Raw genomic sequence first — 27,147 nt, forward strand, 5'->3', positions numbered from 1 at the left:
TTTGTTCATGGATCTTGTTCAAACAAATGTGATTTTTTGTTCTCAAAATTCATGAATACTAGATATTGAACTCTATTTGGTGTTGGTAACTCTACTTTCTGTACAGCCTTAAACAAACAGCTTGGTTTTAGACAGATTGGATAGTTTGTATCAGAACCTAACACCACAATTGCTTCACATTATCATTAGCAATTACTGTAAAATCTAGTTAATGGAGAAATGTTTTGTTTATTGTCAAGATTTTTTGTGCACACTCTCTTTTTCTCTCTCCCTCTCTCTCATCTTAGAGATATTAAAAGAAGTGTGTGTGCTCCATTTGACAATTTGAGAAGAGTAGCTAATGCTGATAGATGTCTCTCTCTATAATTTTCCTGTTTTTATTCATAAGAAACCCATATAGTATATATTTCCAAGTATATACTAATGTTCATGTGACAGAATTCTGTTGAATGTAGTTATGATGGAAGTCTTTGTTTATGGCTGTCCTTCACAAATGAATGTGCAAAATATCAGAAAGAGGGGTCTTTCATGATTCATTTAGCCTTGTTTTCTTTTTGCCTTCAATTTTGTCCTTGGGTATAGAGCAACTATCCTTGATCCATGAAGATGAAAGTTACCTGATACAGGTAGCCAAACAGGAAAATAAGGAAATGTCATAAATAACATCTTGCACAAACACTATGCATCCCAGGAAAGGGAGTCTCCCTAATTGTTTTAAATGTGGATAATGGAGCATGAGTGATTTTTTTTTCTAGAAGGTAAACCCATAAAATATGAAGTAAAAATAGCCATGGAAATTATCCATAGGAAATGAGCTATAATAGCCAGATGGACTAATATTCTCCATTTACTGGATGATTTCTAGCCAGAGGAATGTATGTGTCATGCAATTAGTGATTAATTCAGCTTCATTTTATCTTCTTATCAAAATGCAACTTTAACAAAATTATTCTTTTTCTTCACTGTATACTTTATGTAAGAAATAGCATGTCTCTCAGTGATTTTAAACTAGAAGATCTTAAGGAGTCATATTAGATCAATGAAAAATGATCTACATCCCCTGTAGGGTTTGGTCCACAGTCTCAATGTTATAATCACCTATGATTTTAGGTTTTCCCTTGGAGAGTTGCTGAGTGCATTTTTTATAAGAGAAGTACATGAATACATGTCAGCTAGCCAAAGAGATGGGAGTTGTATATATTTTTATTTGCCTATCTAATATAGTCTTATTCCTTTCCTAGTAAAATCAGTCAACATTAAATGTAACAGTGTGTCTTGCTAAAATTACTCACAGTACATCTGCCCTTCTACTTAAAGAGTTCATATTGTACGATTCTGACAATGAATTCCCACTATATATATGAGCTTTCAATCAGGGAATCTCAATGAGTATCAAACAAAAAATTTCATGAATATAAACCACATGCAATATGGAGAGAACTTGGAATTAAACACTTAGGAAAATTCAGAGAAATACTGCTCATTGGCTTTGATGCAGATGAACAAACTAGAGATTTCAGAAAGCCAGGTACATCCTGCTGCTACAGAACTTGCAGAGTAGAACAGTATGGAGGACTGAGGATGGTTGCTGTATCAGTGAATCCAAAACAAAGTTCCATGTGGTGGGACTGGTAGCACAAATGATCTGCAGAGATGAGAGATGATCAGATGTAATTGAGATTACAGGTGAAGATGTCCAGAGAAAAAGAATGGACAAACTGCAATGTACTTGAACCTCTTTTCTGCCCTTAGGCCTCTAAAGGATTATGACCTGAATGTAATTGAAAGAAAGAAAGAAGCAGACGAGAGAGAGGGAGAGAAGGAAGGAAGTGAAAGAAACAAGGGCTAATAAATTATAAAATATGTTAGAACTCATTAATGGTAAAAAAAAATACAATTTCTAATACATAGGATGGATTTGACAATGACATTGCCCACTGCTGTTGGTCCATTTCCCTTTGACACAGACCATCATATTTGGGGAAATTACTCTTTAGAAATAAAGAAAAATAATAAAAATAAAAAAACTCTGACATCTACAAATCCTACAACTTCAGAGAACAGAATGTAGTATTCTGAAAAATAGAGAGGATTTCTTAATTTTTATCATTGCTACCCATTTTACTCATAGTGAAACTATTGAGGGATGGTTATCACCAGTCCCTCAGTCGAGTGCATTTTATGTTACCTCTGATCCGTCAGAGAAAGAGGCATGTGCCAACAGCATGTATCCTGTGTCAGATGACTAGGAAATAGTGGTCTAGAGACTTGCTGGCACCATCAAAAAAAGACATCTATGATTGCCCAGATTTCTGTCCTTTGAAAAAGTATATATACAATCTTTGGCTTCTTTTTGTCCAATAAACCCTATAAAGGTATGTGTAATTCAATCTATATTCAATGTGAGGTTAAATATTTTAAATATTAAATATTTTCTGAGCAATATTTGATACTCTCACTTCTCCTCACCACACTTCAGGATTCCGTTGCTGTCTTTCTCTCTTTTCATGATTAAATCTGTTGTTATATTCTATGTTTGGAATAAGGTCTACAGGGCAACATAATCTTTTTGTGGCAACTGTAGGTATGAAATATGCAGGGCTGTTTTCTGGCCAAGATCTTCTTCAGAACAAGGTTAAAGGCTTTCAAATACATGACTACCACTGTTCACGAACTTAGCAAAGATATTTTCTACCTCAGGTAAAATCTGCTTTTATTTATTACAGAATAAGATAATTTTTGTGGCAAGAAAGATATTTCAAGAAGAGTATATAGGTAAAAATAGCACTCTATGAACCACACAATGTTTCTGTTCATCTACAACATCATTCCTATATATTAACTTATGTTTTTATTTCCTCCAAAGTCCAAAAGTTTTAAAAAATGAACATGTCATGTATTGTTCCTAGACCTTGAGATGTCAATAAGAGTTTATTTGATTAGTGTTATTTGAGGAGCAGGGAAAAATAAATGTATTCAGACACCCAGAGGTGAAATGTAAATCCAAGTTCTATTATTAATAGAAAAGTGATTTTTCTTGAAATGGGCTTCATCCGTTAAAATATTCTGCACACATTCAAGCAATTTATAAAGATACATTCTCAGAATGAAAAGTGATGAAATAATAAATAGAAGCTTGATTTAATGAGACTCTGACATTCGTTTAATCATTATTAAAAAGAATACTATACATAATTCCAGGAACTGGATTTTTTTCAACATTACAATTAATAGAGCTTGACAAATGTTTCCCATTGCCACTGTGCTTATTAAGAATTGAAGGAGACATGTCAGGATATCTATAACTTGACTTTAACTTACTTCAAGGGGATATCAATCTATAATGGAAAGTTACTATTTGTTTACTACACTCCAAGGTATCTGCAGGTTGATGTGCTCTATAGGCAGAGTTTTACTTTGACTTATTAGTCAATGACAAATAATAAATTGTTTTTAGCATACTTTGTCAAAATATTGTATTCAGTTTGACACGTTCACTGATGACTCATATCAATCATATGAACAAGTTCACATATGGACCCAAATTATTTTAATTTGTATAGAAATTAACACATCAACTCAGACACCTTCTCAGGCACATTTAGGTGAAAAACGAAAAAGTGCACAGTGAAGTAAAAAATATCTAGTGTTTTTCTCCTAAAGGAACAAAACAACATTGGTGAACTCACTTTGAAATCTTGCTTTGTGCTGACAGTTGAACTATAACTATATTTCATAAACCATAGCGCTCCCAAGTTACTGAAAATAAATTGATTTTCTGGAAATATGCGACACACAGGTTCTCAATATGAGTCTTGAACAGTCTGTCCCTAAAGTAGTTATTTCCATTTACACCCCTGACCTGCCAGTATCTGCAGTGCTACTGTAGTTTTTCATGTACTTCAAAAGCTACAGATCTGTTTCCATCCCTCTTAATCTAATATAAACTGCACATGCTTCTATCAGTTAAGACCTTCATTTTTATCCTTCTTCGATTTCATGACACCAGTGGTTCTATATTTCATAGCAAAGGGAACAGAATGAAATTACACATCTCTCAGATTTCAGCAATATCTGGTTTATGTGATTCAGGACCTACATGGAAAGAATAGGTCATTCCCAATATTTCAGAAAATGTCTCTTTCTGGGCATTCTGTATAATAAATTTCACGATGTGTTTGAATGAAGGTGGTAAATAACATGTTTATTTGGACAACAGTGAAAAAACTTTGAAGCAATTAAGTTCTAAAATGGCAACTCTCAGTATAAACATAGGCAGTTCATGAACATGTTTATCAAAACTGTGGAATATGTAGTAGTCTATAAAGCAAACCATAGGGGAATTGAGTAAGAAAAGTTGTTAAATTATTCTAAATCTACTGTGAACCTCATCAGTAAGTTTAAAATTGGATGAAAAACAACATGAAAAAAAGCAATAAAACTGGGGGAAAATGTATTCCTTGATAATAAAAAAAAAGAAATAAGAAAATGTTATTTTATTTAAAGGTAGCATTTTTCTCTATGCTTAAGGATTAAACATAAATGTACATTTTGAACATTATCCTTAAAATTTTGCATCAGAACTTTAAAAATAAAAGAAAAAAGACAAAGACAAAAAAGTATGAGAGGAAGAAATGAGGTGGAAATAAATGCCTGAAAGAAAACACTTATTAAGCTTCCTTAAATTTAAATGCAATAAAAGACAGATTACTGGGGGAATAAATTTTGGCTAACGATACGATGATTTGATTGTAAACCTTTTTTGAAATATGAGAATGAGGATAATTAAGAGACATAATGAAGGGTCAAATTTCTATTATTTAATGGTGTTACAAAATTTCTTTGGGCCTGTGTTGATATCTAAATAATTGTAATTCTTTGAAATTGGATATGGTAGAATTAGTTCAGATGTTCCAGTCTGTTGATCTGAGACATTGTAATATATTAACTATCTGTCACAGAACTGCCAGGCACTAGAAAGAATGTTAAGGTCTCAGTCATACAGATGGTTGTTAGGGCAAAAATCCAGTCCTGGTGTGAAAGCAGAACTCTGAATTTGGATTTTGACTAGAAGAGGATTTGCATGTGCTATAATCCATGGGGCCAACCAGGGGTAGATTCCATGTCTATAACTGGGTAATTGACTGGAATGACTCGTCTGAATAGATATAAGCTGATTTGAAATGATGGAGAATGAAGCCCTGCTGGGAACCTATAGCAGGATCTGAATTAATGTGGAGGCTGATGCCAGAGAGCAGGAATTAAGCTTCCTGAAAACTAGGGATGTGTGACCATGTACCAGGAGTGAATCCAGAAGCATAAGCCAAAGGAAGATCAACAAGGAACAGCTGTCACTATAGTAAATACAGGTACAAAAAATTAAAAAAAAAATGCCAGTAAACAATGAAATTCTAATGAACTCTAAATTCAGCATTAGGGGACATTCAATATATTCCATAAATGTTCAACAGGACTTGAATGTTTTTCTGTATTTATATACTTTTATTCAACATACTTGTGTTAATTAATTCCTTAGAGTTATGGGCTGGGTTAATATATCCTACCACCTTAGTTCTTTCTAGTAGAAATGACCTGATTTAGAGTTCACATTCATTACAAGTGGTTCAAAACCTCAATAGCGTTATTCTTGAAGACTGATGCCGTCAAGTTCCACATGGGGAAGTGACTGTGAAACCATAAAACTGTCCTACAGATATATATATTAAAAAAGTATCTTGAAATCTATGTCATGTTAGTACTGCCCTACCTAGAAATATATTGGCAATTGGCTCTTAATTGCAATAGGTGGTTGATTAAAACAGAGGCTTTATATTCATGTTTGGTTTGAGCTACAACTTTTTAAGAAACAGGAAAAAATAAGTGATTAAAAACTCTTTGAAAATAGGCTTTCTTCTCTTAATGGAAATGAGACAACTCTGCCTTTGTGCTGTTAATCACCCAGGCTACCAAATCTTCTTTCATTCCCTATCAAATCTCCATATTGGCAGCCTGCTAAAATTCCCTGGCTCATACAATGTTTCTCATAGTACTGAATCTAATCACACTTGATGAAACATCTAACTGTAGATCATAATAATGTGGGCTCTGAATTTAGAAAGACTGAATTTGAAGACAGACATACCATTCACTTGCTCTGTAAGTCATTTGCATGTGATATAACCTGTTTTGCTTTACTTTTCTTGTTGGTCAAAAGGTCATAATAATAACATCCACCCCATGGCGATTCAATGAAGATTGTAGTAATTCATATATAATACTTTAAAAAAGGATAGGGCACATATTAAGCTAACTATATTCGCAGTAGTTGGAAAAGTAGTAGCAACCATAGTAGTGGGGTTGCCAAATTTAGCAAAAAGAATATAAAAATATAAACATTAATTTAAATATTTTGGAGATATAATAAAGTATCAGACATATTGGCTAACTAAACATTGGATATATTGAAGGAGTACAAAATGATATTTGATGGATGATCACATTGTGAAACAATTTTCCCAACTCACATACTTAATTTCTGAGAAATAAAGAACAGTTTTTGAGGTTAAGTGTATCCCAAATATTGATGGTGGCTCTAACAGTAGTATTGTGTACTTGTAATTCCTATGTTAGCAAATTATACTGACATTAATTATTAGTAATCTAAAAATTAAATTCACTAAGAGTCTGATAGCTCATTAGTGATAAACAACTTCCAGTTCAATTGCCATTGAGGTACCTTTTCTGATTTCAGAGAAAAATGAAGTACTATGAGCAGTTAATTGACTTTTTACAATGTAAGATATTACGTAATTTCTGGGAAAACAAATGAAAATTAAAATATTTAAGGTTTTAACAATTGGTTATTGTTATCTTGTTAATTATGCTAGATGTCATTGCTTTCTTTCTAGTCTTTCTTTGAAATGTCAAGAAATTTGGGACCAAGTGTCCCTCAATTGCATTATTACATAGGTGTTAACATTATAACTTTGTAAATTCTTCTAGAGTGAAAAGGGCTACAATGTTTTGAATTTGATACTAAAATCAATTATTTCTAAATATAGTCTGAAACTGTCAGTACTAAAAAGTGAGAAACCCCAAGTGAAAGAGCTAATTAGGGCCACAGAGGGAACCATGAGATGGGGGCCCCTGGTGATTTTTGTTCTAATCCTTAGATACAATATATCCAATACTAATTTCTAGTCCACATTTTTACTATTATGTTTATACAGGTACTTATTTTGTAGAATGTGTGTACATTCAAGAGTGGAAAGGACACTGTTTTTTGATCTCTTACTGACATTTTGGCTGCAGAATTGTATCAAAGGTGATTGACCTTATGCCACCATAAAAATTTAAGTCAATGGAAATAAAGTCGGGGACTATGCAATACATGGTAGACAGAAAATCAATATGTTGTTCAATTAAAATCAATCCATAAGATACATGGAAAACAATTTCACTACAGCCTATTTTGGCTTACAAAATCACAGTCATCACTTTCATTTATAAGGTAGAAGTTGAAAATATAGGAGCCATAGTCATAAATGAATATTAGTTTAAACTTTTAAAATTAAATTTATTAAGTAATTGCTTATTTGTAAGATTTGTTATCAAGCTTTGTGAAGCCAAGTCTTAGTAGTTATAATGAGATTAATTTTCTACACTGTAAAACATAAAGACTGATGTAAAAATTAATCACTTATATGTAGATATCTCATTTTATGCTAACATTGTATTGTGATGAATATTTAAAGTATAATTACATGTGCATGTATGTATATTTTTATACAAGTAATTGTTTTCTATAATCAGCTAATGTAAATTAAAATTACATGTTATATGTTTGCACAATTAACACCAATATCACTATCACTTAGATATAATGCATAGTTATTGAAAATATGAAATTATATATAGTTAGAAGAAATGTTCAATATTTCTCCAGACATTACTTTTTTAAAAAATAAAAGATTCATACACAGAATGATGAAATTTGTTTAAAAAATTAAAATAGACATTTTTTTTCTGCTTAATAAAGCAAAGATTAAATCCATTAGCAAGTTTGATTTGGGCTCTTCTTTCATGGATCTGTTTTTTCATATAAATTTTTAAATGAAATTGGTAAAGACTTTGAATAATCAAGATGTTATTTTTATTAGACTAGAATAACTTTGCATATAAATATGAACTACTAATATTTACACAAAACTTTCTTTTCTTTTTTACCCTACTGGGAGTTGAGCCTTCTATGGGATAGGCAAGTACTCTACCACTGAGCTACATCCCCAGCCCATTAACATTTTTATACTATGAGACAGGGTCTTTTTAGTATTCCAGGTTGGCATCCAATTTGCAATTCTCTGTCCTTTTTACACCTGTATAGCTGGGATTACAGGTCTTTGTTAATGTGCCCAGCTTGCATTACTCTATTCTGAACAAAGAAGCTCTCTCCCTTATCCTGATTTTTGAGACATTCATTTACATAATCTTTTTGGTATGCAGCTAAATATCTTGGACATTGAATGTGGTCTTAAAGTCCCTTGTTGTTATTATATTGTCTGTCTATTTCTGTCTATTTCTCTATATCTGTAATATATTTATTTAGTTTATTTATTTATTTTTGGTTCTGGGGTTTGAATCCAGGGGTGCTTTACAACTATGCCACAATTTTAACCCTTCCCATTTTTTTTTCAAGAGAGTCTCACTATGTTGCTTAGAGTCTATAGTACTTTACTTATTTAAGTACTTTAAAATTGAAGGCTTATATACTTATAATTGCTGTCTTTTTTTCTTAATTTAAATCTTTTTTCTTTCTTTTTGTACTTTTGATGTAAAATCTACTTTTTCTGCCAGAAGAATAGATAATTGTGCTATAATTTGCTAAACATTTGCATAGAATATCATTTTCCATCTGTTCACTTTTCATCTTTTTTCTTACAGGTAAAGTGGGTCTCTTATACGCAGCATATATGTTTGGCTTTTTGAATTTTTTAAAAATTGGTTCGTCTATTCAGCCATTCTTTATTATTTAATTGTTAGAATTTAGTCCATTTATAGTCAAGGTAATTTGTATGTAGGTATTTTCTACTACCATTATTAATTATTCTCTACTTTTGGTAGCTCTTTCTTTTTATTGTCTTCCTTTGTGGTGACATTATTTTTTTTTCAAGTAGTATGTTTTGAATTGCCATTTTTTAGTTTTAATTTTAGTGTATCTATTATTGATTTTTTTTTGTAAATGGAGCTTACAAAAAGTAAATTTGGATACAAAGAAAAAAGCAAAGCCATCTCATCTAAATTTTATCAGAGTTTTTACTTTTTTACATTCCATATAATTTAAAATTATTGTAATCATTATTTTACAATTGTCTGTTAACCTCCATACTTCATGTATAAGTTATTTTCACATCAAAATCATATTGTTAGATTATTCTCACTTTGTGTATTTACTTTTACGAATGAGTGTTATACTTTTAAATGTTACTGTGTTGCTTGCTCAAATTCTTCTCTTTCAGCTTGAAAAACTCCCTTTAATAGTTGTAAGACAATTGTGGTAGTGATGAACTCCCTCTGTTTTGGTAGTCTGAGAAAACTTTATTTAATTAATTTTTTAAATTTCTTAATTTTTGGAAGACACCCTGGTAGGTAGAATCTCTTTCTAAGTGTTTTTGTTTGTGTTTGTTTGTTTTATGCTTCATTACCTTGAAAAAGCCATCCAACTCTCTCTTTGTTGACTGTAAATTTTTACTGGGAATTCTATTGCTAGGTACAGAACTTTATTTTTTGTTATTTACATATTTTCTTTAGCTCCTTTTAAGATTTTTTTAAATCTTAACAGTTTGATTATGATCTCTTACAAGATACTTTTATTTGGATTCAATTAGATGGGAAATCTTTGAATTTACACTTCTTGGATATTTATATGTTGAACTAGTTTTGAAAATTTTACAGCACTTTTTAAAAACAATCTTCTCTTCATTTAATATTCTCTATTCTCACTTAAATACCACTGATTCGTATATTTGCTCTTTTGGTATTGTCCCATAAGTTGTGGAGGTTTTAATTCCTTTTCATTCTATATTTTCTTCTCTGTCTATATATTTCCAAAAAAAATTTGTCTTTTATTTTACTGGTTATTTCTTCCACTTGATCAATTTGGCTGACAATATTTTTACTGTACTTTCATTTTTCTACATTATATTTTTTAGCTTCAGGAATTCTTAATTTGTTTTTATTATTTCAGTCTCTCTGTTAAAATTTTTCTGCTCTGTTTCTGACTGTTTCCTGACAATTTGATGAGCCTTTTAAAAATAAATATAAATTCTTTGACAGATCTTATATTTTCATCTCTTTAGGGTCAATCACTGGCATCTTTTTTTGCCCATTTGATAATATAATATTTCCCTTCTTATTCCTAATTGTTGTGAGTATGCATCAATGTCTGTGGATCAGAGATTTTTTTTTTCTAGCTTTTGCATTTTGGCTTCATATGGGATATGGAGAGTAATCCTGTAGATGAATCTAGGCAGATTTTTCTGTTGCAATCTTCAATCTCATGACCATCACAGCAATTACAGGGCTAAGTAGCTTTCTAGTTTGGGTTCAATAATTTAAATTATATATCAGACTGGAATTCCTTAGTTGCTGAAGCTGGTGGATGCCAGTCTGGATTCCAAACCACTGAGATTTGCCTGTCACTGCAATTTATTCTGACCTCAGGCATCTCTTATTAGCCTGTGGTAATATAGGCCAGAACTCACCTAAACTTCTCAACTAGCAAAGAGGCCAGTCTAGAAACTCAGTCCAATAACAATTAATAAAATTATTTTTATTTTCAAAATTATTGGCCTGGCACAGGGGGGCTTTCTGTATGTCACTGGGTTTTTCTGAGACAAATCTTATATTATAATCCAAAGCTAAGATCTCTGATTTTGTTTTTTTCCTTTTCTTTTTCTCTAGGTACACCTCCATACTTAGCTCCCTAGTTTTGGGGAAGATTAATTTGAGTAATGTAAATCTGTCTTTCATTTTTATCCAATAACAAGTTGTTACCTCTTACATAATCTTTTTATTCAAATGAAGATAGTTTCATGCATGATGATGGAATGATCTAATCTCATCATCTTACACATTTTATTCATTGTTTTTATTAACATGGCAGTTTTTCTTTTTTTAACCATTGATTGTTTCTAGGGTACATATAGGAAAAACATTTTAATTGACATTTTATATTTTCACTTGAACTCTAGTAGTTTAAATGTTATAATATTTTTTCATTTTCTTTTCTCAAAAATGTTTATTGAGATTTTTTTATCTAGTAATATCATTTTTTACAATAAAATTAGACATTTAATATATTCTGTAGTAGTTAAAAGATGGACTGTTTCAACATAATTAGACAACACCACATTCAGTTCTACTTTTGATTATAAAAATAATTTTCTTAATTGTTATGTAGCCTTGTAATAGCTTCAATTATTCTCCATGTGTCTATAGAATTTTCTTAAGACTTATTTATTTATCTGTCTATCATCAATCTACCTATCTATCTATCTATCTATTTATTTAAAATCTATCTATCTATTTATTTATTTTGGTACTGGGGATTGAGGGCAGGGACTCTTACCAGTGAGCCACCTTCTCAGACATTTTACTTCAGTATATTTTGGGGATAGGGATCTTACTAAGTTGCATAGGGCTTCACTAAATTGCTGAGGCCACCTTTGAACTTGAAATCCTCCTGCCTTATTTCCTGAGCTGCGGGAATTAAAGGTGTGTACCACCATGCCCAACTTAAGACAATTTTTAAATCCAAAAGTGTCCAACTGGATCCCCCAACTTAATGACAATATGTCTTGTGTAGGTAGTATAAATGAGTTTAAAGAACTTTATGAATAAGCACAGTATTTTTAAAATGGCAATTTATATATGCTTTATTAAGTTCATTGAATATGCTGCAGAGTGATCACACATAACACAATATATATACTATTAGTCTTTCCTAGAACCATTTACAGAGGACATTTATCTTTAATACACTATGTTCTCATAGACAAATTCTATAAAACCATAGCCTTTGAATGACCTTCTGTTGCTTAGACATTCACTAAAATATGTTAATAGTTATCTAGCCAAATGATACAAAATACCCATGCTTCTAATTCACATTTTTCTTTTACTCAATTATGCTTATAGCCAAAAGATTCAAAATATGAATTACTTTTCTGTAAAAGAAGGCCTTGATACCCTAGAGTAATTTTGTAAAATAACCAGTCTAGGAGTCAGAATAGGTGAATTTTTGTGATTTGTATCACACTCTGCTGCATCAGCAATTTTTCAGTTTTCTTTAAAAGAATCTAAAATCACACAGGAAATTCATTTCTATCTACTGGCTTATGCACTCCATTGTTTTTTTTTTTTTTTGTCACATTACTTGATTGCTTTAAAGGCTATGTATGAACAAGAGAGAAAAAAGACAGAAATTATGAAAGTACATTAGCAACATAGGTGTTCTGTCTATACATATTTTCACTTTCAAAGAAGTATCATGAAATACCTGTGAAGGAAATATTCGTTAGGCTGAAATATCAAAAATATACTGTGCAGATGAAACTGAGGACACTTATTTTTTAAAGATTTGGAGGATGGAAAAATACAAGATCAAGGTGCCAGCACTTTTGGTTCCTTATTCCTAGTGAGGGTTTTCTTTTTTATTTATAATTACCACCTTAATTCTGTATTCTCACATGAGAGGGAGGGCGGGAGGGAGGGAGGTCTTCCTTTTATCATAAGAACACTGATGTCATCACTGGGACCTCATCTAAACCTAATGACCTCTCAAAAGCGCCACCAAAGATTATGATCACATTGGGGATTAGGTTACCAGCAGACAAATTTAGGAGGAAACAAAAATCAGTCCATAGAAAATTCTAAGAATAATTTTAATTTTTAGAATATTAAATATCATTCAGGTTTTTAGAATTTTAATTTATTTTAACTGATACATAAAAATACATTTAATTTAAAAAAATGTGAATTTTTGTATACCTTCTGAAATATGTAAATCAAATTTAACTTGATTTACAGAAACTTCTTCAAATATTTATCATTCCTTCATTGTGAAAATATTCAAATATTTTATTTTAGGTTTTTAAAAGTGAAGTACATGACTGTATTATATGGTCACTCTACTGTGTGATAGACACCACACCAGAATTTCTTACTCTTGTGTTACAATAATTTAGAAACCATTGATGACCTTTTCCCTCTCCATTTCTCCCCTGATTCTTTCTCTAGAGCAAAGGAGGGCCAACAATCCTCCTTTATGGTCAGACATTAGAGGACTCTGCCTAACATTGGGCAGAATCACCATGGAGGGATCAGGTTTAGTAACTACATCATGTCTGTGACCACCAATGCCAACAAAGTTGTGTCAATTCCTGGGATTACATATTGCAAAGACCAACACAGTTCTGGGCTAGAAACATGGCCCACACTATTATGCACTGCTCATTTCTGAAATAGTAAGATTATTGCAGCCAAATACAGATGATGCTGGCTGTAATAGAAGTATGGGATAGTGTGTCTCCTTCTGGCATATGAATCTATTTTTTTTTTTCTTTCCCCCTTTTGCCACAGAGAGGCCTGGAGAATGGAAGCATTAGGGTACTCTTTGAGTTAGGTTTCACCAGCCTAGCACTTAAGTGCCAGAGCACATTCAGTGCTTACTACCTTTTTCTAACCCTAATGAAATAGATAGTAATCAATTGGGTATATTGTTGAAGGCTGCCTTTAGCTGTTGGTGTTGATGCTAAGCTGGGACCTGCCTGATTTCTATGGTCACAAGCACTTACACAGTTACAGAGGAGCACCCAAACCCATGCCATACCTGGCAGTGGTGCTGACTCAAACACAAGTCCATCCTACTTGGGCACAAGTCTTTAGACATTATCAAAGCAGGTCTGTGTGCTCCATTTGCAAGCAAGAGTCTGCAGATAGCTATGATGCTCAAGGTTGGGAAATGGGTAGCTTAGCCTCCAAGGCTGATGCTAAACTGGTTTCCATGTTTCACAATGGTAGGGATCATCACAGTCCTAATAGTAGTTTGCTTCAACCCCACAATAATGTTGGCAATGTTGTAGGGAGAAAATCAAGTCTGCCCCACATGCATTTTAGTCTCTGCCTGCCTGATGCTAGGGAATCTATAGAAGCATGATCTGTGAGATCTGACTTGGGTAGAGAGCTTTTGGTTTCTGCCTTGTAACAGTTCTCACAACGAAGAACAAGCTCTGAGCTCCAAAGAAAAGTCTTGTTTCAGGTTTCATGCACTGCATCCCTGAAATGGATTCTTACACCCACCTCTGCTGCCTGAAGTTTGGAAAGATTGGTAAAGACAAACAGCTAATGTCATTCCTGGGGCTCAGTTTGTAGTTATTGTCTCCAAGATGGGGTTATTGTTTTTTGCCCAACACAGAATTTTGACATATTATTCCTGGTATTGAGTTTCAAGTTGAAGGTCTTGGTATGTTTTTTATAAATATCATCCAAAGGTCCATGTATAAAAGTAGTGGTCATCATCCTGTGGCAGTAATGGAAGTGGCAGACTCTTTTAAGAGGGGAGGTCATGTGAGAGGAAATTAGATCACTGGAGGAATATGTTTGCAAATGATATTACAAACTCAGTTCCTTCTTGTCTCTTTCATATCCTGTGCATGAGATTAGCATACACACATGATCACTATAGGATCAAAATGACAGGGTCAATCACTCATGAACTGAATCTTCTAAAACTATGAGCCAAAATAAACTTATCTTTTTAAGTTGACTACTTCAGGAATTTTGTTACAGTAACAGGAAGGTGACTGATTAACACAGGTATAGAATAAATTCCCTCTTTCCCCCACGTAGATAATGTCCATGTGCATTGGAGTTAGGGGAATGGTGATTCCAGTGAATCTTACCCTCCTACCTTCTTCAAAGTATCTTTTAATTTTATTACACTAAAATCAGGCACTAAGACCTCTCACTTGGCTTTTTAAAGCCAAGTGAAAGTGGCTTAAAGTATAAATATACACAGCTGTTTCAACTGGTATCCACTGTGGTGAGACAGTTAATGAAGGATCTTCTCCAGTTGTCCAATTGTTCGACTTCCGGTATATAGAAACAAGACATGTGGTATTTAGTTATTTTGTCATTGATGTTTCAGAGGTATCCAAATAAATTTTTATTGAAATAATGCTTTATTACATAACAATTATTTTTATTTGTTTATTTGAATCAATATTCATTATTGAACACATCGTTAAGAAAGGGAAATAATTTAACATTACTTGGAAATAAACAATATTGTACTTTGTTATATAACTTATTATGCTTCCTGAGAGGACATATTACGTACATATTAGAAGTTAATAATCTTGCATTTTACTGAACTAAATATTTTATAAAACATTGCTTTAATGAACTTTTAATATATGTTTGTTCAGAGGATCAATTGTTTAAATAGTGACTAATTTAGTGAAAGAAACTCAATTACAAAATACTAGTGAAAGTCAATTCAATTTCTACCATAAAACAACTGTCAGAAATATTGGACCGAACTCACTATATTGGGATATTATTAATATTTCAGGGGTGGTTTTGGTACCAGAGTTAGAACCCAGGGGCACTTAACTACTGAGCCACATCCTAAGCCTTTTTTTTTTTTAATTTGTTTTTTAAGTTTTGAGAAAGTGTCTCAATAAGTTCTTTATGGCCTAACTAAATTGCTGAGGTTTGCTTTGAACTTGTGATCCTCTTGCCTCAGGCTCCCAAGTCCCAGGGGTTACAGGCTTGTGCATGCTTGGTTTAAATTGGGAGATTATTTACAGATTTACTAACTAGTGAAATAAATGTTAATATTTACAGAAAATTTAAAAATAAATGTTTTACTTTTATAGGGCCAAAAATATCATGAAAATGGAATATTCCCTTGATCTCAACATATGAGGATATATATTGGCATGGTTAAAATTAAGAGTATATATTCTATTGTTAATAGTAGTGATAAAGATGATGGAAATTAAAAAAATAGTTTATATTAAAATAAGAAAACATAAGAATTTGAAGTAATCAAATATACCATAATTTAATGATTGGATTAATTAAAGTCTTTGTCTCCACATAAACAAAAGTTTTCTCCATTGTAGTGTTAATCATGAGTTATCATCCTAACATTTCTTTTGTCACCTTTTACAGAGACTTACCCCTTGTTCTTTGTGCAGCAATTGGTATGCTATGTATAATAGAAAGTTATTCAATTCTCTGTTTTTGTACTTTTCAGTTCAGAAATTTAATAAATCACAAATCCATACCAATGTGAAGAACAGCCAGACACCAGTAACTAAATTCCCTTCTTAACAAAGCTCTCAAATCTAGCTTACTGAAATCTAGGCAACTCCCCGGAACTCACAAACTGCTTACTAGAAATCCAGATCATCCATCCAGTCAATAATAACATAGCATTTTATAGTTGATATTATCTATTCTCTAATTTTTCAATAATTATGGCTGAAATAGCTTATAAAAGCAACCAGATATTGTATACCTAGGAAGTAGCAAACAAATAACACAAATCAAAGCCTTGGATAAGAGAATACCAACTTCAGTTTTATATTTAAACTTGTAATCTTAAAATTTAAATTTAAAAGTTTCACAGGTTCTCTTTTCTATTACATTTTCTTTCAGGCATATTTTCTGACAATCTTAGTCTCCAAAAGTGGTTTTACTCATGTTATTAATACTCATGCTTATTTCATTTGAGACTTGCCTCCCCATGTCCGGGAGCTATTCTTCCCATGTGGTGGGAAGTTATTGCTTCAATAACTATCAGAATCCGGCACCCATTTAGATACCCCACACTGTGTCCAGTGTTATGGTTTTTATATAAATTGTCCGTTATGTACACACGTCTTATAGCCCTAACTGATCCATTTTAGGTATGCTCTTTGGTTTCTAGTTTCCACATAATATATCATTACATATGGCCTACTTATTATTATCATCATCATTATTATTACTTTATTTTTTCCTAGGTTCTCATTCAATTATGCTGATTAGACAATCTTCAATTGATAAAGAAATGTTTTTTGTTTTATTTCTACACTATCAACAACACAGTGTTAATAGTGTAGAAATATTGTACAAGGTATGAAGAAGGCAAATTCTCTTCTTTCAATTCATTCATAAAGGATATAAAACCAAAAATAAAAAAAAGTAATAATGTTGAACAATAGAGAAGAAATACCAAACAAATAAAATGGGGAAAAAGTGATATTTATACTTAATCTCTACCTGCATCTTTTGACAGAAGAGCAATATCAAAACATTTGAGATCTGATTTAATTTGTTTTCCTTTATCCATTTTTAGATACAAGTAATAACAATACTTTTAGTCCTGATGTCAATTTATTTTTTTACCATATCTACATGAATCATTTTCCATTTACATATTTCTGAATTAACTATTCATTGTTGCCAATGATCAATTTATTAATATGTACATCCTAGACTAACAAGTGTCCCTTAATTGTAACATGTTGTAAACATATATACACAAAAAGAAAGTTGTGTATATATTTTTAAAGCAGTTTTACTCACTAGGAAACTGAAGTACACATATTTTAAATGAATTATCCTATTTCCTAAGGTAAATGAGAAAGCCATATTAAAAAAAAATCTGTGTTCTTATCTCAAACCCATTATAAATATCATCTATCCCATAAAATTGTAAATGTCACATTTTTCTCATGATTCAAGAATATTAAGTATTGTCATAAATCTTTTTTGGTATTTTCAATTTACCTCCATAATAAAAATATTTTCAAATGATTTCCTGAAAATTTTGGATTTTAAAAGGTTGACAAAACATCTTCTGAAATAGTTTTCACTGACTTATTATTAGATGTCAGGAAACAGACACACACACACACACACACCAGGATAAAATTATGACATACTGTTCAGAGAGATTTTTGGCAAAACAGAAGTTAACAAAACTATAAGAGAATTAATTCTCTCAGCAAACATTAATTGAATGAATATAACCTCTGGCAGGTTAAGACATTTTGAAGGAAGAAAGCTTAAGATCTGCTGTGATTGCAAATTAGTTGATACTCCATGAAAGTAGAACTAGTACTTATAATATTGTACTATTGGGAATGAAGAAACATTTTAGAAAGGGATCATCTCAATTGCAAGAGAGTTTTCAAAAGATTAATACCCTTGGGATATTGAAAAATAAACCCAGTGAAATGATTATTAAGCATACAAACCATGACTGCTGATTTAGTCCTAATACATTTTGCTTCCACAGAATTTTAATGAAGGCTGGAAGAATCTTCTGTAACAATATATCCTTTTATGTAAGAATACAAAAAAAAATCTGAGAGAAGTAAAAGAACCAGTTCACAAAAACATAAAGTACTTACTTAGTATTTTAAAATAAGTTTATTAAATAACATTGTATCAGAAGACATTACTTATTTTAGATGATTTAAAATTGCAAGACAATCTATATAGTCTATTTAAATAAAACTATAATTGGGTAAAACAATTAAATAACCAAAATACATTAAAATGAAGTGTATAAAGTTCTGTTTTGGATTAAAATCTTTGAAAGCAAACAAATAGTACAAATGTACTTCGATAGGAATCTATGTATATTATTATTAGTGATATATTAGAAAATCATATTTAATATTTTATTACATATTAGAAAATAATATTTAATATTTTTATTATTATGTATCTTTAATTTTTGATGATATATTTGTATTAGCACATTGTGTTAGGAATATCAAAGACATTGATCCAGAGGCTTTTATTATTTAAGTAATGATATATATGTACATTTACATATGAATTAATTAAAAGTATTAGATACTAGATATCTAATATATATTTCATACTGTATATTGTATATTTACATATATATATATTCAAGGATTCCTTTTAAACATTTGAAAAAATTGCTAAAAGCATTACTAAAATTTTTAATTAGATTAAACTTTATTCTATATTGAACATGTAGAAAGTCCAGAGAATTTATCATAATGTCTGATACTAATGATTATTTTTATTTAAACATGAAGTTATTAAAATTTATTATAAATTATGCAGCTGAAACCTATAAACATATTTGTATTCTCACAGAGTATATATCTGCAGCATGAAATAACTCTAAGTATATATTTTAAAACATAGATATAGCATTCTCTTTTTTCTCATGGATTTGTAGCAGGTGCTGAATAGTCCTCAAGCATGTGTCCTCATTTGAAGGACTCAGTGCACTCTGCATTTACTTATGACTGCAAACATCTGGCCTCTTTGCCTGAAGCTTTCTCTAATTTCAGTACCTTACTTTTCCATCCAAAAGTATACAGGAAATGCCAGGGAAACAGTTTCCCTTGGAACATCTTTTAACCAACAACTACTGATAGTAGTTGTATAAATACACCCCTAACTGTCCTGTGAGGCAGGAAGTAACTCTTAGATGTACATTCTGAACTGACTTGCAAAATTTTCTCAGTAAGGTTATAAGTTCCAGTCACCCACAGTGGTAACCACATTCTTTCTTTCATTCTTTTTTTTTTTTTAACTCTTAAACTAGGAATTGAACCTAGGGGCTCTCCAACACTGAACAATATTCCCAGCCTTTTTATTTAATTTATATTTTATTTCAAGATGGGGTCTTGCTAAATTGCCACTGCTCACCTTGAAGCTGCAGTCCTCTTGCCCCAGCTACCCAAGTCTGTGGCATGATAGGTGTGTGTCACTATGCCCTATGTTAATTCTATTCTTAATTCCCCATTGGACATCTATTTTCTTTTCTTTTCTTTCCCCATTTCCCCTTCCAAAACATTACTTATTTCATCTTCTTGGCAGACAAAATCTAGACAGATCTCTGATCATATCATGTATATGGTGACTCTAAACTCAGCCTTTGCCTTATATACTCTGCATATATTCTGCCTTATGTATCTGCAACATTACTATTAGTTGAGAAAAAGCCTACACTTTTCAAAGGAATTTCATTGGTGAGATTGCAGTTATACCTGAGCCTTAATCTCAAAACATACATGAATGAGTTATGAACAATATAAATGAATAATTTGAGTATTTGAAACCTAAAACCATAATTCTAGACTGGAGTTCAGTTTTATACCATCCATTGTCAATAGAGCAAATTATTTTGTTATAGTTTATTTTTAGGATATATCCACATACTTATTTTAAAAAACTGCAGATCACCATGGATTTTCATCTGAAAAGGTTTAGTACTTGTGGATAAAAGGGGCGTTCATTTTTTCTTCTAGAAGTGAGAGTTCATGTCCCCCTAAATCTGAGCAGAGACTTTGACTGCTCCTGCAACATAGGGTGTAGTAACTCTCCATTATGTTATAGGCCCAGATATGTCCCTTAGATTTCAAACACCATGCTAAAGTAAAAACTCCTAAACTGTGAAGGATGGTCTCATTCCCTGAATTAACCCCAATTTGAACCATCTTGCTTTTCTCATTTGCTTTTGTTTTTCCCCTCTTTTTTCTGAGTTATCCCAACCCTTCTCTTCTGAAGTCATCTTCAATTCCAGGAACAAAGTTTGATAAGCATCTTGTAACAATGCTCAGAACTATCCCCAATGCAGCAGCATTCTCATCATGACAAGTCCCTGCCTGGCACATCATGAAACACTGATCTGCCAGACCATGCCTCACCAAGATTACATGCCCTGGCAGCTTTGCAGACCCTCTGACTATGAAAAACCCCAAACATTGCCCTTATTCTCCTTTCTATGAAACATCTATGTCATTGTCAGCCCCTGGAAGACAGGGCTAAGGAGATGGGTCCCCCCTGTCTTCCCAGAGTAGTTGCACAAATTAAAGCTCCTTTTCTGTTTTTCACTATTACTTTTCCATCTAATTTTATTGAAGTGATGGTAAACATGTTTTCTTTGACCCCAATGTGTGGCCTAAGACCCTGAGAACTGAACTTTGCACCTGGCTCCTAGGAGAGTTAACCTAACAAATATCTGCCAGTCCTATGGGGTAGTAAACTTAAAAGTAGGTCTTGAGAGCTAGTGGAGTTGTCATGTTATTAATGCATGCAACAGAGACAGGCAGCTCAGCAGAGCTCACTTGGTGGTCCACAGAACAATGTGCAAGAATGGGATATGTATTTTATGCAACTAAGTTATAAAACACTTTCTTAGGCAGAAATCGATAAGTATAAATTCCGAATACTTGCCTTGAAGGAATGCTCTATTTACAAATATATTTCATAGAGCACTTAAAATAGTGAAACATCTAAGATAGTTTTTCTAGAAATTCTGACAATGTTTTCTCACACAAAAATTAAATCAGTGTAATTTTATAATTTAAAATTATCAGAAATCTCCAATTCATATCACTAAAAAGGAAAAGTAAATGTTATAATGTATAAATGCTATTAACTTGACAGATTTATTTAAATAATTTCCCTCTTTATTCATTTTCTGTATAGTAGCCATAATATGATTTAAACACAGTCTGCATGCTATAGTCTTATAGCATTTTTGTAATATTAAAGGCATGTTATTAAATATGCATGATTTCACATGAAATGCAATAAAAGCCTCATATATATTTTGTCAACTTATAAGATATATATATATATATATATATATATGCGCTGAAGATTAAAATGATTTACAAATTGCTACATTTTGTAGTTAAAATGCATATTTATAAATTGGGTATAGGGTACATTTAAACAATAGACCTATGAAGTAAATATTTCATAAGTTTTGTTTAAACATGAGAAAAAACAGAAAAAATGATAACAAATCTGCAACATTTTCTTTTCATATGTTTATGTGTAAGAAATAATTTCACCAACAAATCTAGGATCCTTTAAAATATATTAATTGTAAATTGGTAAAATAACAGCTGACATACATTAAATCCTTACTATGAGTTTTGGATTTTCCTTAAAATGTAAGTAGCCATTAAATAAAACTTGTTGAATAGATACTGTTAATATAAACTTGACAATTAATTTTAATAATTAATTTTAAAATAATTTGCTCTAAATCTCACAAGCAGTAAGAAAATACATAGCATTTTATGTGAAATTCTTCTGAGCACAATATTAGATACATTTTATAATGTTTTACACTATGTCTTTATCTTTACTTATGTTGATCTGTTAATATTTTAAAAAAGCAATTATATAGCTTACCTTGTGTATAGTGTCTGTATGATTTGTTTTTGAAATTTTGGTACTCACACAAAAATTTTTATTTACTCTCAGAATAATTTTTCAAATGTATTTTTCACAGAAGAGCTAAGGAGATGCCTATGGAATTTATAATGGATAATATGAAATATACTTGTTGCATTACACACACACACACACACAAACACACACACACTTAAATCCTCTAAGGGTTGATGTTTGCTTTCATGATAAAGACCATTGTCAATATGGCCTCAAAGGCTCAATCTTCTTCTTTTTTGTTACCTATTCTTACTTTCTTTCTTTCTTCTGTTCTGCAAACTTTAGTTTTCTTTGAGTTTCTCAAGAGGGATTCTCTTTGCCTTGAGTATTATATTTCTTGTAAAGATGATTCATGTGATTTCATCTCAAAAGTCATTCCTGGAGGAGATCTTTCCTGATATCCCAGATTTGAGTCACATAATCCCATGAGACTGTGGCCATACTGTTTTCCCAATTTGTCTAGTTTATTGAATGGATTCTGAGCTCCTAACTTAGTCAAACAATAGAACTTCAATAATAAATAAACATTTAGTAGTTGAAACTTAATAAAAATTATATCAACTATGGGATATTTGCTTGTTTTCCTATATTTCAAAATAAAAGAGCTTATAGAATCCAGAGACAAATTACCTGATGACTTTTAAATTTTCAAATAACAACCATTCAAGTTTGGGGAACTAAGTGCCAGGTACACAGAGAACACTAAGGTTTTCTAAATGTGTGAGGAAATCACATCCTTTCTCCTTATTGTTGAACATGATTGCTTTACAATTAAAACAACATTTATTTTTCAAGTAAAAATTTAATCAGATAAATTTCCTATTCATGAGCAATGTTTCTATGCACCCTCTAGCTGATATTTTAAAATTGGTTTATATTGATTAATGTCATAGTTCTTAATTGCACTGTCATAGTCCCTCATGTAGTATTGGAAAATATTCATTTCACCCGAAACATACATACAAACATACAAAATACACACACACACACATACACACATCTTTTGGGGATATCCCTAGAAGTTTCCCTGTGTGTTCTTAAAGAAATATTGTTTGCCATTATATGACAATATTTATATTATTTCTCTGCTGTTTCCAGAACAACTTGAATCAATTGTACATGTGGCCTCTTTAATTAGTATCAGTGTGGGGTGCTAATAACAAATGTTCTACATCTGCTGTTACTGAAATTAGTAAGGTAGTGCTAGAATCATTATACTGTACACTCTAAAGATATGTGAAAGCTGACTCTATCTTCAAGTTCAGATCTATCTTATCTGGGCCCGAGCCATACTTATTTCCTAATGTCTATGTTTGCTAAGGGAGAAAGGGTCCCAAAACCATTCAAAGGGCTTTCACACAGCCAGAAGATCAATACTGAACTCAGATCTCTTCTCAACTTTCCTTTCTTTTTACACATGCACACTCATTTAACAACTTAATTCTTAGTTTTTCTTCTAGTGAATTTTATATTTAAATGAAACAAATTCATTTAAATATAGTATCTAGAATATATAGAATATATGGATTTAATTTTCAATATCAAGTAAAAATCTGGTAATTTTTTCTTATTTGTGCACACAAAATTTCACGCAAAGATATGACATTATTTTTTCCTCAAAATGAGTTCCTTCTGGTTTTTACTACATTATTTTATATAGTACATATTTTTTAATGGGTCATAAAAAATTCACACTTTGTTAAGTAATTTAATCAGTCATCTCTATTTATAGTACTTAAATTCTATTTTATTAAGTATTATAACAAATTATATAATAGTAAAAAAGAGCAACAGTGTATACGAATAAAATTGTGTATATATGTTCATGTGTGTAAAGAGGCTAGTTTACAATTTTTTTTTTTTTGGTATACATGGTTTCTTTCTAATATCTGTTAAGAAAAATTGTCAAAAATATTTCTTTTTTGTTGTTTAACATTTTCACATTACCAACTTACTAACTGGAATAGATTTTAGTAATAAAATAAATGAGCTTTTCTTTATGAAAATCCAATTTTTACTTTAAAATATGAAATAGAATCATGTGAGAAGGGGAAGGAAACCACATTTATCATGAGTTCATATTTGTTGTGCTTGTAATATGTCCCTAATGTTGTAGGGCAAACAGGCTGCAAGGTATAAAATCTTGAGAAAATTTCCAAAATATTTTCTTTATGATCTGGGAACATTCTAATACACTTTCATCAAAGAAAATACATTCAGTATTTTTTATTTTATTTTATTTTTTATTGGGTGCTTCTAAACATTACAATGTACATTCAGTATTTTATAAACATATTTACTATTATGTGATAGTATCCCAATTTTGGTTTTTAGAAAATGCCAGATTATATTAAAAACATATATTCCAATAGTCGTTGTTGTCTTTCTACATAACTGAGTGACCAAAATAAGATAAGTCAACATGAACATTCTCTAGAGTCACTTTAATATCATGCTCATATTCCATGTATCCATTATTTACTAAGACAATGTCACTACAGAAATCTATGCTGAGTTATAAGTAAACCTTGACAAAAGAGAAATGCAAAATAATATGTGAAGAAATTGCAACTGAATATAACTCTTAATGAATTGCTCAGTGAAAATGATCATTAACTAAAAACAAGTCATTTCTTAGAAAAATAAGGTATATTTATTATAATTTCAGTAAGATATTTATAATAGAATATATCACACATAAAAATCTAACAGTGTTTTCTTAAATTGGTACAATATTTTGCATGTTTAAAACTTAAAATGAAGTACACATCTGTTGTGAAAATACTTTTTTTCTTTAGCCTGATCCTTAAAACATATTCATGTTTCATGTATTGTTTCTATGAATTACCACATCCATCCAGTACTTCAGTTTCCAAATAAATTGATACATTTAATGTTTTGAGTCAATATTGTTTTTTCACAGATAAGAGATTGTTTGCCATTCATGGATTGTTAGGATTTATAAATTCTAATACTGTTTAGTGATTCCTGTTTCAAATAGCAAAAAACAAACAAGAAAGAAGTCAATGATTCCCTGTCTTAACTAATGCTTAGATGTATACATACAACACACATACTCTCATTTCACAAGCAAACATATTAACAAGAGGAAAGAGTAATACTGCAAAGGAAATCATTACATCATAGGGCCTATGTTAGAAGAAGAGAGAATCCAAGTGTGGTGGTGCATGTCTGTAATACTGGTAACTCCTGAGGCTGAGGCTGGAGGATGACAAGTTTAAGGTCAGCCTCAGCAATTTAGTGAAATCTTGTCTCAAAAGTAAAAAGTTAAATAAATAAAGAAGAAACAGTGATTTAGCTCCTCAGTGGTAGAGTACCAGAAAATTAAAAATAAAAATAAATTATAAAGTCAATTTCCTAGATAGCAGCCCTTGCTTAACGAGAGGAAGAAGGGAAAAATTGAGTAGTGAGCTATATGTAATAACACAAGTTAGCTCAAATTCATAATTAAAACAATACTGTTTGAATAAGTAAACACTTTAACTATCAAGAGAACACTTTTAAAATGGTCACATTTTAGTTTTGATCATTTATAACTAGGTTTAACATGTCTGAAGGTAGAAAGAAATCCTTCATGAATTTGCTTTTTTTTATGTCAGAACTTCTAGTAAAACTGAATCTATCAACACTGATTAAGAATTAACCAACACCAAAGGATTAATGAAGAATAGAAAAAAAACACGGGACACTTTGAACACTTAACTTTTACAAATAATAATGGAGCTGGAAAGGGGCTCTTGTGTCATTTTGTCAGCCACACTGAGTTGTCCACCTCAGTTATTATGATTCTGGACCATCGTCAGGGAGTTGGATTGTGAGGATGAGGGCACTGTCTTGCATGTGGGAGTTACCTGAGTATTTGCCACATGAATAAGTAAATGCAGGTACAATTCTCTGGATGCTAGTACAGATATGTGAACACATCATGGCCAATCCCAGGGACCGTACTCTTTTTGAGTTGTCACATGAATTTTAATCAAATTTAATATATGAAAAGCATCATTATGTTGTTTGACTGCTGACAGCTATTTAGCTTCAACTCTACCACTTTCCTTTTACCTGGCATCTGGGCAAATGGATAATAAAACCTGGGTGCTGCATTGCCACAAGTCATACTTCTTCAAACCTGCCTCAAAACACCCCCCCCCCAAAAAAAAGAATTTAGTCTCCTATCTTTGCATTTTCAAACTGTTAGTTTTTTTGTTTTGTTTTGTTTTGTGGTGCTGGGGATTGAACTCTGAGCCTTAGGCATGCAAGGCAAGCACTCTGCCAACTGAACTAAATCCCCAGCCTTCTTAAGTTGTTTTTACATCAGGTTTTGTTTGTTTGTTTGTATGTTTGGTACTGGGGATTGAACCCAGGGGTGCTTAGGTGCTTAACCCATTGAGTCTCATCCTTAGCCCTTTTTTTGTTTAGGGCTTCACTAAATTGCTGAATGAACTTCCAATCCTTCTGCATCAGCCTCCCAAGCCCAGGGATTACAGGTATGCACCACTGAGCCCAACATTTACATCAGTTTTTAGGCGTTTTTTTTTTTTTTTTTTTTTTTTTTTAATATCCGATGTCTCCTTATGTGAGTAATAAACTTTCTGGACTGTTTTTGATCATGTTGTCATCAGTCTCAAGATCTAGCTACATTTGGGGAGGGGAGGTATTCTTCCTTTTCCTATGGCCATATACAGTAATGTCTATGATTTGCTGCATCTTGGTGTGGGTCTTGGACTTCACTCAGTGCCTGCCCTTTTCTTAGGATTACTTGACAGTTTTGCCTTAAGTTCTCATGAAATGTAGGTAATCTTCCAGAAAAATTCTTTTTGCTGATGTTAATCATAG

Source organism: Ictidomys tridecemlineatus, chromosome 1, assembly GCF_052094955.1.
Source record: "Ictidomys tridecemlineatus isolate mIctTri1 chromosome 1, mIctTri1.hap1, whole genome shotgun sequence".
NCBI lineage: Eukaryota > Metazoa > Chordata > Mammalia > Rodentia > Sciuridae > Ictidomys > Ictidomys tridecemlineatus.